Below are 14,196 nucleotides of genomic sequence, written 5' to 3'. Positions count from 1 at the left end.
CGTTCAGGGCGTGTAGAAAATAAACTAACACTAAATCACATTAAGACTCAGTTTCTACAATTTCTAACACATAATTCAACAAAGTCAGACGTTTTACTTTCACAGAATAGGCATATGATTAGTAATATTGAACAGTTCAAATTTCTAGGTGTTCAGACAGAGAATAAACTATCGTGGAAACCCCACGTCCAGTATCTTGTTCAAAAACTTAATGCTGCCATTTTTACTTTTCGAAAGGTATCTGAAGTAAGTGATCATTCGACACGAAATGTAGTCTACTTTGCTTATTTTCATTCGCTTACGTCGCTTGGTATCATATTTTGGGGTAACTCTTCCCATTCTCAAAGGATATTTTTGGCTCAGAAATGGGCAGTTCGGACAATAAGTGGTGTAAGTTCGCGAACATTTTTCAGTAGTCTGGGTATTCTGACACCAGCCTCTCAATATACACTCCTGGAAATGGAAAAAAGAACACATTGACACCGGTGTGTCAGACCTACCATACTTGCTCCGGACACTGCGAGAGGGCTGTACAAGCAATGATCACACGCACGGCACAGCGGACACACCAGGAACCGCGCTGTTGGCCGTCGAATGGCGCTAGCTGCGCAGCATTTGTGCACCGCCGCCGTCAGTGTCAGCCAGTTTACCGTGGCATACGGAGCTCCATCGCAGTCTTTAACACTGGTAGCATGCCGCGACAGCGTGGACGTGAACCGTATGTGCAGTTGACGGACTTTGAGCGAGGGCGTATAGTGGGCATGCGGGAGGCCGGGTGGACGTACCGCCGAATTGCTCAACACGTGGGGCGTGAGGTCTCCACAGTACATCGATGTTGTCGCCAGTGGTCGGCGGAAGGTGCACGTGCCCGTCGACCTGGGACCGGACTGCAGCGACGCACGGATGCACGCCAAGACCGTAGGATCCTACGCAGTGCCGTAGGGGACCGCACCGCCACTTCCCAGCAAATTAGGGACACTGTTGCTCCTGGGGTATCGGCGAGGACCATTCGCAACCATCTCCATGAAGCTGGGCTACGGTCCCGCACACCGTTAGGCCGTCTTCCGCTCACGCCCCAACATCGTGCAGCCCGCCTCCAGTGGTGTCGCGACAGGCGTGAATGGAAGGACGAATGGAGACGTGTCGTCTTCAGCGATGGGAGTCGCTTCTGCCTTGGTGCCAATGATGGTCGTATGCGTGTTTGGCGCCGTGCAGGTGAGCGCCACAATCAGGACTGCATACGACCGAGGCACACAGGGCCAACACCCGGCATCATGGTGTGGGGAGCGATCTCCTACACTGGCCGTACACCACTGGTGATCGTCGAGGGGACACTGAATAGTGCACGGTACATCCAAACCGTCATCGAACCCATCGTTCTACCATTCCTAGACCGGCAAGGGAACTTGCTGTTCAAACAGGACAATGCACGTCCGCATGTATCCCGTGCCACCCAACGTGCTCTAGAAGGTGTAAGTCAACTACCCTGGCCAGCAAGATCTCCGGATCTGTCCCCCATTGAGCATGTTTGGGACTGGATGAAGCGTCGTCTCACGCGGTCTGCACGTCCAGCACGAACGCTGGTCCAACTGAGGCGCCAGGTGGAAATGGCATGGCAAGCCGTTCCACAGGACTACATCCAGCATCTCTACGATCGTCTCCATGGGAGAATAGCAGCCTGCATTGCTGCGAAAGGTGGATATACACTGTACTAGTGCCGACATTGTGCATGCTCTGTTGCCTGTGTCTATGTGCCTGTGGTTCTGTCAGTGTGATCATGTGATGTATCTGACCCCAGGAATGTGTCAATAAAGTTTCCTCTTCCTGGGACAATGAATTCACGGTGTTCTTATTTCAATTTCCAGGAGTGTATATATTCTTTACTGTCATTTCTTGTTAGCAGTACTAGCATATTGCCAAGAGTAAGCAGCTTTCACTCGGTGAATACTTTGCAGTATGTACCAGTGTCAGACATGGTGAATACCTTAGACTAACGTGTGGCACCTGGTATCTGCGAGCTAGTACGCCATGGTTTAACGACCGCATATTTCAGATGGAATGAAGAATTCTAAAAACATACAGGTGATGTAGCTACGGGTTCCCTTCTCTCGCTTATTCCAGAAGGCATCTTCATGGATGCATCTGATGGAACAGCACTACAGTCCACACTATTACCCCCAGAATGCTGACTTCCATTGTGTTGATGATACCTTCCTTATCTGGTCACTTGGAGAAGAAGACCTACAGAACTTCCACCAACACCTCAGTCGGTAGTGCAGCCACACCTAATTTATTATGGAGATAGAAGAGAAAGGCATGCTGTCTTTCCTCGATGTGGAAGTTTGCCGCAAGCCTGGTGGTTAATCTGGCAAGAAAGCATGTACGAAAACCACTAACACTGACAGGTACCCACATGCCTGCTCTTACCATCACCCTACGCAGGCAAAATCCGACCTGTATACTTTAACCGAGAGGGTCCATGGGATCAGCAGTGAAGAACAGCTGAAGGCGGAACTACAGTGCCTCAGGTCCATCGTTGGAGCCTATGGTTATGGGATGAAGATGATAGATAACACTGTGGTAACAAAGTACGAAAGCAAAAGGGAAGAGCAGAAGAAAATGAAAAAAAACACCGCTCTACTACCATACGTACAAGGGACTCTGAACGTGTCAACAAAACCCTCCACCGAGCAGATAAGAAACCATTTTTCGAAACAGCAACAAAATGTTCTCTGATCAACGAAAGATGAAGTCGACAAGCCACTGCTACGTTTTCCTGGAATCCACGAATTCGGCTGCGAGTGTGGTCTAGAGTATGTAGGCGTGACGGGGAGATCGATTAGTATACAGATATGTGAACATGAAAGATTTGTTTGTCTAAGGCAACATAACAAGTCAGCGGTGGATCAACACCAGGATGAGAGCAGCAAACAGATTGTATTTCGAGAATTCTGCACACTGGCGAAACAACCACTTACCTTGAGGAGGAGGATTATCGAGGCGATAGGAATAGCCAAGCGGCCCGGCAACGCGAACAGAGAAGGCAGGTACAGCTTTGCATCCCCTCGACTACCAGCAGTAAAGCCGTGCGCGGATGACAGCTCTCGCAAAGCAAGCCACCCACACAGGCGCGTGGGAGTCCACAACGGCCGCTGATGCACGGGCTACTGGCAGGCGTCAGCCGGCGCTAGGCAGCAAGTAAACAGCGCTGCGTCGAAACTGCCGCCAGTTATTCAAATATCCTGTTTCCACTACTGGAAGGAAAAAAGCGAACACCAGTCAAGGAGGGGTATTCCAACCAATGACAAGAAATGAAACGAACACCAATAAAGGACCTGTAACACCTCTCCTCATACTCAGTACACTATCAGATTACAATAACAGCCAGTGTAAAACAACTATTGTTTTTGTCATTCAGCAGTTAGCAAAACATCCTGATGACGGCCATCTGCAACAGTAGCCGAGACGTAGGAGACATTTTACTTAGTGAGAAAGCGATCACATACCTTGAAAAATTGTGTCGACAGACTTATACAGGTGATGTTAACTCCAATGTTGGCGGCAACGCGGGTTCATCTATTTTAAGCCGACAGTCTTTCGAATTCTTTGTTGGTATGGGAATACTCCATTGTGCTGCACAGCAACAAGTCATAACCATGTAAAGACAATAAGACTTAACTGCTACTGCAAACATTCTATGTAATCTATTCAGCGTATTCAGGTCTTTGTCTGCCCGCAGTGCTGTTCAATACCACTGCTCCTTCCACTGGCACGTTGACTATACCTGGACGATGTAGCAAAATGGTTCAAATGGCTCTAAGCACTACGGGACTTAACATTTGAGGTCATCAGTCCTCTAGACGTAGAACTACTTAAACCTAACTGACCTAAGGGCATCACACACAGCCATGACCGAGGCAGGATTCGAACCTATGACCATAGCAGCATCGCGGTTCCGGACTGAAGCGCCTAGAACCGCTCGGCCACAACGGCTGGCACAATGTAGCAGATGTTCCACGAACCTGTCCCTTCTGGTAAAGGTTGCTCACAGACTTGTCTCTCCGTCTATTCGTTCTAGTTCATCCTCATTTTGTTACTTATGACACCCATTAATTGTTAATATTGTTCGATAGCAGTATATATATTGAGAGAGAATGGAAAGTTACTAACTTGAAAATGTAGAACACAATTTTACTTTCACTGTGTGAAGGAGTCTTACTACTTTTTGATCTCTCATTACGTCCGGTCATTCTCTTTGACTGTGTTAAGTAAGTTGAGGTTGTAACCTCCCAACAGATAAATTCCGTAACCTCCCAATAAAAAAGTGACTAACCTCCTAATAAAAATGTGACTCATATATAGCCTTTCAAAATAAATTAAGTAATGTAACCTTTCAATAATTGACTGGCTGTGAATCTAAACTGGTAAATCCGGACGTCAGCAGCGCTGCGTCAAGGCCCTGAAAAATAATTCTGAATAAACTGAAAATTCTTACCTCAGTGATCTGCTCCTACAAGAAATGTTTCTGGCACAGCTCAGTGCAATGCTGGCCACTAGATTCTGTTATGTATGAAAAACAACTGACTTCCTTTATGATAATCGGCATGACTATGTGTAGGAGAAAAAACTTTTAAATTCAGACGAATGACTGTCAAAAGTTATCTTATAAGAATTATTATTATAAAAATATTTTTGAAAACATTTACATGGGACTTTGATACAGTGATAGTACAAAAATTAGTTGTAGCAATTAACATATGCGCGTGGCAATAAAGAACAATAATATTTTGCTTTTACCTTATACTACATCGCTCAGGCACTGCCAGCGTTCTCCACGGCCGGCCTTAACAATTCCATAACTCTACTGCTCTTCTCGAGCTACAAAACACCACTACTGGACTGCATTGTCCGAACTCCAGGACACAAGAGCTCCCTGTGAGCTATACAACTCGACAACTGCTCTCTGCGAGCGGTCTGACCCGACCACCCGACTGCGAGCTACTACTACTACTACTGCTACCGACACTGCTCTCTGGTCTGCGATTCTATTGTAGCTTACATATCGCAGGCAGCGCGTGAGCAATCCATTGGAGTTACATCTGCTTGAGTGCGCTAGCACTAAATCCCTTAGTCATGGACCTCTTACAAGGTGGCACGAAGAAGAAGTCCGATTGTACCGGGGGGGGGGGGGGGGGAGGTGTGAACGGTATAATAAGTTTTCTGACGTGGACAAATAGCTCACCAGTTACGTGAAAAACCAACTTTTAACGCAACTATTGTGTTATTTCTTCAATCGTCATTCTTCAAAACCATTTCTGAAAAATATGACTATAACCTAAGTGACAAGCTTGCTTTTAATTGTGGGTGGAGACGAATGAAAGGATATCCTGACGTAATTGGCGCTTGGCGCTACCAACAGAAACTGCAACGTTTATTGTTCGCGCAAACAAAGTTGACACTCGGTGCGGTGGCTGATGGCAGCGACTGTAAATGGGAAATACATTTACGGTCGCTCCCATTAGCCACCGCACCGAGTGTCAACTTTGTTTGCGCGTGTAGTAACTTCGCCACGCAATTTTGACACTGCAGCTGCTAGGGTGCTGCGGTCTGCAGATATGTAAAAACAGTGAAGTCGGCATTAAGTGTTCGCATTCGGGAGGACGACGGTTCAATCCCGCGTGCGGCCATCCTGATTTAGGTTTTCCGTGATTTCCCTAAATCGCTCCAGGCAAATGCCGGAATGGTTCCTTTGAAAGGGCACGGCCGACTTCCTTCCCGGCCTTCCTAATCCGATGAGACCGATGACCTCGCTGTTTGGTCTCTTCCCCCAAACAATCCAATCCAATCCATTAAGTGTTCCAGGAAAATCCTCTATGTGACGAAACCGAACGACGGACCCATCGGACACCTTTTATTGTGCCACATACAAGTAGTTACCATTGCTGTAAAGTAGTTATCGCCAAGCGTGAACGTGCATCGTTTTCCTTTCAACTCTGCCGGCCGGTGTGGCCGTGCGGTTCTAAGCGCGTCAGTTTGGAACCGCGTGACCGCTACGGTCGCAGTTTCGAATCCTGCATCGGGCATGGTTGTGTGTGATGTCCTTAGGTTAGTTAGGTTTAAGTAGTTCTAAGTTCTAGGGGACTGATGACCTCAGTAGTTAAGTCCCATAGTGCTCAGAGCCATTTGAACCATTTTTGAACCTTTCAACTCTTGCTTTAAGGGGGACAGGCTAACAGCTAGCTTGTTGATGTACAGAATAACTAATAATAAATCAATACTTACATATACAGAACTAAAACAGGCAAAGTATTTACAATGTGCAACCAATATTTTTATAGGCCAATACGCCGACACATTCTTCGTCGGTATATCGATATCTATTTCTTAAATATCGATATCGGATTCGCGACGTTTTTAGAAATAACAATATTCCTAATCACTAGCAGCCATGGCGTGAAGTTAAGCCCAATGGTTGTCCACGTCATGACACTAGGAGTTGCAGTGCTAGTCCTTTCCTCAACATTGGAAGAACGTAACGTTTCCCTAGGTCGCCGATCGACAGCGACATTCATCAGCGGTCCATGTTTCTGTTAAACCACCATTGCAAATTCAGCCTTCTTGTGTCGTGGTGTTAACAGCAGCCCATACATGGTGTGATAATCGCCTAGTCCAGCTGCTGTTGGTGTCCGTCCACTAACGTGTGGTGACACAGAATGTTGTAGGAGTTCACTGCTTGTTCCCAGATGGCAGTCTCACGCGAGTACGCGGCAGCTCCGTGTCTTTCGTAGTGACCATTCAACATCTGGCGCTGTTCGCTCTCCTTATATACCCTACATGACCTGGAGACAGCTCTGAACGCAAACGACACAACTCAAGCCTATGGTCGTTCTACTTGTCATAAAGAATTGCAGCTCTGAACATTTACATGTCTGCTGTACATGTACGAAGTAACAGTGACGCTCAAGCATGTCTCCTGTATACTTCACATTTTTTCGGATGGTGTGGGTAATTTCTTCTTTTCCGGATTAACGGTAGTGCACTTCTAACTTAAAATAAAGAGCTGTGTTACAGAAGTACAGTTGCAGCAACTTCGGCTTCATTCCCGTACCAAATTATCACAACAGTAAAGATGCTTTGCGAAAGAAACTTTCTACATTTGTGCCAATCTACTTTAGATATCTTCCCTGCATCAACAAACTAAATAATCTTGCTTCCTAGAGAGGGAAATCTTTCTCTAACGTCCCATCACACTTCGGAAGTAAAATCAGTTGTTGTTCCCCTCTCCGACAATGTGCATAGCCATCGTCACTACTTTGCTTGTTTTTAAGAAATCATCTCAGCTGCCCTATTGTTTCAACAGCTCTTCTAAGACGTTATTACAGTGCGTCACAAGAACCACATCGTCGATGGCAGACAGTGAGAGACTGTGGTAAGCAAGGAAAGTGTTCACATGTTGTGTGCTCAACGAGGCAGAAGAGCAGCAAGGTTATACAGTATAGCTTTGGATGTGGAAGCAATCTGGCTTATTCATGGCATACGTTGGTTAACGAAAATCCGACTCTAACAAGATAATTTTCAGATCTTGTTACATAGCAACAGACGTCGGTATTCTTTCCGCTTTTTTGAGTGGCTACAAGAAATCATCACAGCCACTAATTCATCTCAAATTATCACTTGAGTCTTGTATAATGACATGGACCCGTTATTTGCTTTCTTATCTAAATAATAACACTATGACGGCCGGAGTGGCCGTGCGGTTCTAGACGCTACAGTCTGGAGCCGAGTGACCACTACGGTCGCAGGTTCGAATTCTGCCTCGGGCATGGATGTATCTGATGTCCTTAGGTTAGTTAGGTTTAAGTAGTTCTAAGTTCTAGGCGACTGACGACCTGAGAAGTTAAGTCGCATAGTGCTCAGAGCCAAGCCAATAGCACTATTTTGTTTAAACTTTGTGCCGAAGCCCCATATTTAACACCTAGTCATTTACCGTGAAGTTCCTTTTCGAAGTGCTGCTGTGTTTCCGAGTATCCCATTTTATTGAACTGAAAAGCAATTACTTTCCATCACAAAATTTCATAACATTTTGTAGAGAAGTAAAATCCATATTCATTAAGTGAGTCTGGTTTTTGAAATTCTCTACCCGTTTAAGGATAGTTAAAGTTTCACCGTAGTACAACTCCAATGAGATTAAAGTGTTTTGCTTAAACGGTGTTCATATTGAAATCCCAGTACCATATTAAAGTTAAGTGCATAAAGCTGGGCTCATATAAAACAGTTTAATAGCTAATAACCTTGAAGGGACAACACAAGGAATAATTATTGTACAGGTCCGTAAGTAACAGTGTTTACATTTTGATACATACACTACTGGCCATTGCCGGCTAGTGCGGCCGAGCGGTTCTAGGCGCTTCAGTCTGGAACCGCGCGACCGCTACGGTCGCAGGTTCGAATCCTGCCTCGGGCATGGATGTGCGTGATGTCCTTAGGTTAGTTAGGTTTAAGTAGTTCTAAGTTCTAGGGGACTAATGACCTCAGATGTTAAGTCCCATAGTGCTCAGAGCCATTTGAACTACTGGCTATTAAAATTGCTACACCAAAAAGAAATGCAGATGACAAACGGGTATTTATTGGACAAATATATTATACTATAACTGACATGTAATTACATTTTCACGCTATTTGTGTGCATAGATCCTGAGAAATCAGTACCCAGAACAACCACCTCTGGCCGTAATAACGGCATTGATACACGTGGGCACTGAGTAAAACAGAGATTGGATGGCGTGTACAGGTACAGCTGCCCATGCAGCTTCAACGCGATACCACAGTTCATCAAGAGTAGTGACTGGCGTATTGTGACGAGGCAGGTTCTCGGCCACCATTGACCAGGTGTTTTCAATTGGTGAGAGATCTGGAGAATGTTCTGCCCAGAGCAGCAGTCGAACATTTTCTGTATCCAGAAAGGCCCGTACAGGACCTGCAACATGCGATCGTGCATTACTCTGCTGAAATGTAGGGTTTCGCAGGGATCGAATGAAGGGTAGAGCCACGGGGCGTAACACATCTGAAATGTAACGTCCACTGTTCAAAGTGCCGTCAATGCGAACAAGAGGTGACCGAGACGTGTAACCAATGGCACTCCATACCATCACACCGGGTGATACGCCAGTATGGCGATGACGAATACACGCTTCCAATGTGCGTTCACCGCGATGTCGCCAAACACTGATGCGACCATCATGATGCTGTAAACAGAACCTGGATTCATCCGAAAAAATGACGTTTTGCCATTCGTGCACCCAGGTTCGTCGTTGAGTACACCATCGCAGGCGCTCCTGTCTGTGATGCAGCATCAAGGGTAACCGCACCCATGGTCTCTGAGGTGATAGTCCATGCTGCTGCAAACGTCGTTGAACTGTTCGTGCAGATGGCTTTTGTCTTGCAAACGTGCCCATCTGTTGACTCAGGGATCGAGACGTGGCTGCACGATCCGTTACAGCCATGCGGATAAGATACCTGTCATCTCGACTGCTAGTGATACGAGGCCGTTGGGATCGAGCATGGCGTTCCGTATTACCCTCCTGAACCCCCCAATTCCATATTGTGCTAACAGTCATTGGATCTCGACCAACGCGAGCAGCAATGACGCGATACGATAAACCGCAATCGCGATAGGCTACAATCCGACCTTTATCAAAGTCGGAAACGTGATGGTACGCATTTCTCCTCCTTACACGAGGCATCACAACAAAGTTTCACCAGGCAACGCCGGCCAACTGCTGTATGTATATGAGAAATAGTTGGAAACTTTCCTCATGTCAGCATGTTGTAGGTGTCGCCACCGGCGCCAACCTTGTGTGAATGCTCTGAAAAGCTAATCAGTTGCCTACCACAGAATCTTCTTCCTGTCGGTAAAATTTCGCGTCTGTAGCACGTCATCTTCGTGGTGTAGCAATTTTAATGGCCAGTAGTGTATGTAGTTGGAAGTGTTTCCCATAGTGTAGTTTGAGTTAGTTTATAGAATCGTTTCCGCGTCCCCACGCCAGTTGTTGAATCAGTTTTACAGTATATATTACCGTAACAGTACTGAGCAAGTGCAACTTTCGTTCTCATAAAGTTTATGCGCTACAATTAGTAACTGGATACCACTACAAGCTGTAACAGACGTATGGAAATCACATGATTCGTTTGAGGTATGTAGTACAAGCAAACAGTAATCAGAGCAGAGAACATAATTACCTGAAAACCATTTCAGTGACAGTATTTTCCACTATTATTAGTGTTCAACCATTAACAATCATGACTGTTAGCTTCCCACTATAACGTAGAGATAGTGTTATTGAGAGTCAGTGGTTGACAAACCGTTTAATAACACTTCTGTGTTGTTCATGCCAAATCATTGTTACACTGCTTGCTAAACTGCGCTAATTTCTTCTGTTTTATTCGCGAAATAGAAATTCGGTACCAACCAAAGTTAATCCCTATAGTTAAGCTTATTTCTGAACAGTGTTAGTACTTCGTTAACTTTTGCCAAGTTAGAGTTTATTGCAGTTTATTTATAACTAACGGAGTCTTAGTTCTAATCCCGTTTGTTTTGCTTCTGCCTCCTTTCAATAGTCGAGACATGGAAAACAGTCCGATGCCTTTCCATTACACACTATCGCGATCATTTCAAATCCTTTCGAAGGAGTAACATTATCGATGAATCGCTAATTTAGTAAGAGCTCGTAGGGTTATAGGTTCCCTCGTAATTTTATTCCTGAACCGAAAATTTCTTAACATCCTTTATTGTTTCACGAATATCCAAGGTGAAAAACAGTTTATCACATAGCCCATCTGATAAAGTAAAAGTTACTGACAAGTGGACTTCCTGATTTGGTCTGTTGCACACGGCATGTGCACTTCTGAATACAAGTAGGTCAAATACCTTGATGTAACATTTAATACCAATCGAATTCGTGGCCTGTAAGCAGCTTATCCACTCAGTTAGTCGTTAGCTGATCTTAAAAGTGGCTTGTTTACAGTTGGTCTACAAAAAAAGGTTCAAATGGCTCTGAGCACTATGGGACTTAACTTCTAAGGTCATCAGTCCCCTAGAACGCAGAACTACTTATACCTAACTAACCTAAGGATGTCACACACACCCATGCCCGAGGCAGGTTTCGAACCTGCGACCGTAGCGGTCGCGCGGTTCCAGACTGTAGCGCCTAGAACCGCTCGGCCACCCAGGCCTGCCAGTTGGTCTACAATATTGCTTTCTTATGTTTATTCTTCAAGGAAGCTTTAGTGCATTGCCTTTCGATGATGGTGATTATAGAAACACAGAAATTCCGAACACTGCGAGCATCGGATGAAGGAGGGTTTGCGACATTGACGTTTCTTCGTATCAGTCTCACTCAGGATAGAAACGACGTTAATACTGTTGAAGATTTCATGCGTTGACAATAACTTTACGCGGAAAACCACGCATAACGGATCACTTTACTGAAAAATTGCGCTTGCAATTGATGATACGCTACAGGAATTTCACTAAAAGTAATCTTCTCGTTAATTTATTGTTTTCTTAATCCATTCACTGTCAACAGCCTTGCCGCAGTGGTAACACCGGTTCCCGTAAGATTACCGAAGTTAAGCGCTGTCGGGCTGGGATAGCACTCCGATGGGTGACCACTCAGCTGTCCAGCGCTGTTGATAGGCGAACTGCAATCAGCCCTTGTGAGGCAAAGTAAGTAGTACTTGATGGAGAAGTATCTGATCCCGTCTCGTAAATTGACTTCGGCTGGGAGAACGGGGTGCTGACCGCACGCCCCTCCTTACCCGCATCCAATGACGCCTGTGGGTTGAGTATGACACGGCGGCCGAACGGTACCTTCAGATCTTCGTGTCCTGATCGGTTGGAGTTTAGTTTTTTAATTCATTCACTAGACATACAACTACACTAAAGAGTCACAGAAACTGGTACACGTGCATAATATCGTGTAGGGCGCCCACAAGCACGCAGAAGTGTGCAACACGACGTGACATGGACTCGAATAATGTCTGAAGTAATGCTGGAGGCAATTGACGCCATGAATCCTGCCAGGTTGTCCATAAATCCGTATGAGTACTAGGTGGTGGAGATCTCTTCTGAACATTACGTTGCAAGTCATCCCAGATTTGCTCAATAATATTCATGTCTGAGGAGTTTGGCGGGCAGCGGAGGTGTTTAAATTCAGAACAGTGTTCTTGGAGCCACTCTCTAGCAAATCTGTACACGTGAAGTGTCGCATTTGCCTGCTGGAATTTCCCAAGTCCGTCGGAATGCACAGTAGACTTGAATGGACCCAGGTAATAAGGCAGGATGCTTACGTACATGTCACATGTCAGAGTCGTATCTAGACATATGAGGGGTCCCATATCACTCAAACTGCTCGCGCCCCACACCATTACAGAGCCTCCACCAGCTTAAACAGTCCCCTGCTAACATGCAGGACCATGGATTCATGAGGTTGTCTCCATACCCATACACGTCCATACGCTCCACACAATTTGAAACCGAGACTCGTCCGACCAGGCAACATGTTTTGAGTCATCAACAGTCCCATGGCGGTGTTGACGACCCCAGGCGAGGCATAAAGCTTTGTGTCGTGTGGTCACAAGGGTACAAGAGTGGGCCTTCGGCTCCGAAAGCCCGTATCAGTGATGTTTCGTTGAATGGTTCGAACACTGACACTTGTTGATAGCCCAGCAATGAAATCTGCAGCAATTTGCGGAAGGATTGCACTTCTGTCACGTTGAATGATTCTGTTCAGTCGTCGATTGTCCCGTTCTTGCAGGATCTTTTTCCGGCCGTAGCGATGTCGGAGATTTTGTGTATTACCGGATTCCTCACAGTCACGGTAGACTCGTAAAATGGTCGTACGGGAAAATCCCCACTTCATCACTATCTCGGAGATGCTGCGTCCCATCGTTCGTGCACCGACTATAATACCACGCTGAAGCTCACTTAAATCTTCATAACCTTCCACTGTAGCAGCAGTAACTGATCTAACGACTGCGCCAAACACTTATTGTCTTACATAGCCCTTTGCTGACCGCAGCGCGGTATTCTGCATTTTTAAATATCTCTGTATTTGAATACGCATGCCTATACCACTTTCTCTTGCGCTTGAGTGTAGTAGACGACTAAGGACAACGTTATTTCACTATACATTGGAAAACATTTGTGTTGTAATCTTCGCTGACATGGGTAGGAAAATGAGCTCTGCGTTAGTGCATCAATAAAACTGAAGTAGTTTTATCATGCAGTTAAATGGAAAACAAGGAGCTATAAATTACGGAATAAAAGGAAGATCCAGCGTTTAAAATACATCCAATAAAAATGTAGTATTGAAGAAGATATAACTCTAACATGCTGAGTGAAGATGATCATTAATTTAGAGGGACCCGCATCAGCTGTACTAATTATTTATTTAAACCGCGATCGATTTCGAGATTTTAAAAAGCACATATTCAGATGTTTGAAATTATTGTATTTGGTAACATAGAACAAGCGGCCGGGCCAATCAGTGCAAGCACTCCAAATCACTGCATGTTTGCGGAAATTGTCCACCGCAAGTCACTCGCACAGAATGAACGCAAACCACGAACTGATGAGATTTTCAGATCCCGAAAATGGACATAGTTTGAATAAGTAATTAGCAAACCTCTCTCAGTTAATTATCATGCCTCTCAATTGAGAATGTCCTACGTACGAAATCTTGTGTAAGTGAAGATGGATGAATATCCAGAATGCATTCTCGCATAAATGAAGATAAAATTTGTTGGTTGCTGTGGTTCGTCAATTAAGTGATCATTCTTGAATCAACTTGCGAAGACAGAAGTGAGCGTTTCAGCCCTGACTTTCGTTTAGGTGCCATCAGACCGACGATATCCTCGAAAGACTGTTCTCTCTCACTGACTGATTTTTCGAGGGTCAAAAATTTTGGTACTGTTCTGGCAACTCGGTAAGTAAGATCAAGGATTCAGTTCATTGAACGCTTCACACACAGAGTTCCCCGTGTTTGCTTTGACGTAGCTTGGAGAAAAGCTTAGCGATCATTGGAATCTCCTGGAAGACGTAAATTCAGCATAATTTTTGGCTCTACTAAACGACGTTTCGTTATCCAGTGCTGAGCTAACTGTAAATTTTTTTTCCTTACACTACATACCACTAAG

At 45.2% G+C, this 14,196-nt stretch overlaps 1 protein-coding gene and 1 pseudogene across 1 annotated transcript in view; both read left to right on the top strand.

The window, feature by feature from the left end:
• Positions 1–14,196, top strand: part of LOC126483615 (uncharacterized) — a 733,734-nt gene that overhangs the window by 41,169 nt on the left and 678,369 nt on the right. The window lies entirely within an intron of this gene.
• Positions 11,578–11,694, top strand: LOC126485734 (5S ribosomal RNA; annotated as a pseudogene).

Source organism: Schistocerca serialis, chromosome 6, assembly GCF_023864345.2.
Source record: "Schistocerca serialis cubense isolate TAMUIC-IGC-003099 chromosome 6, iqSchSeri2.2, whole genome shotgun sequence".
Classification (NCBI taxonomy): domain Eukaryota; kingdom Metazoa; phylum Arthropoda; class Insecta; order Orthoptera; family Acrididae; genus Schistocerca; species Schistocerca serialis.
This window is presented reverse-complemented; position numbering and strand designations above follow the sequence as displayed.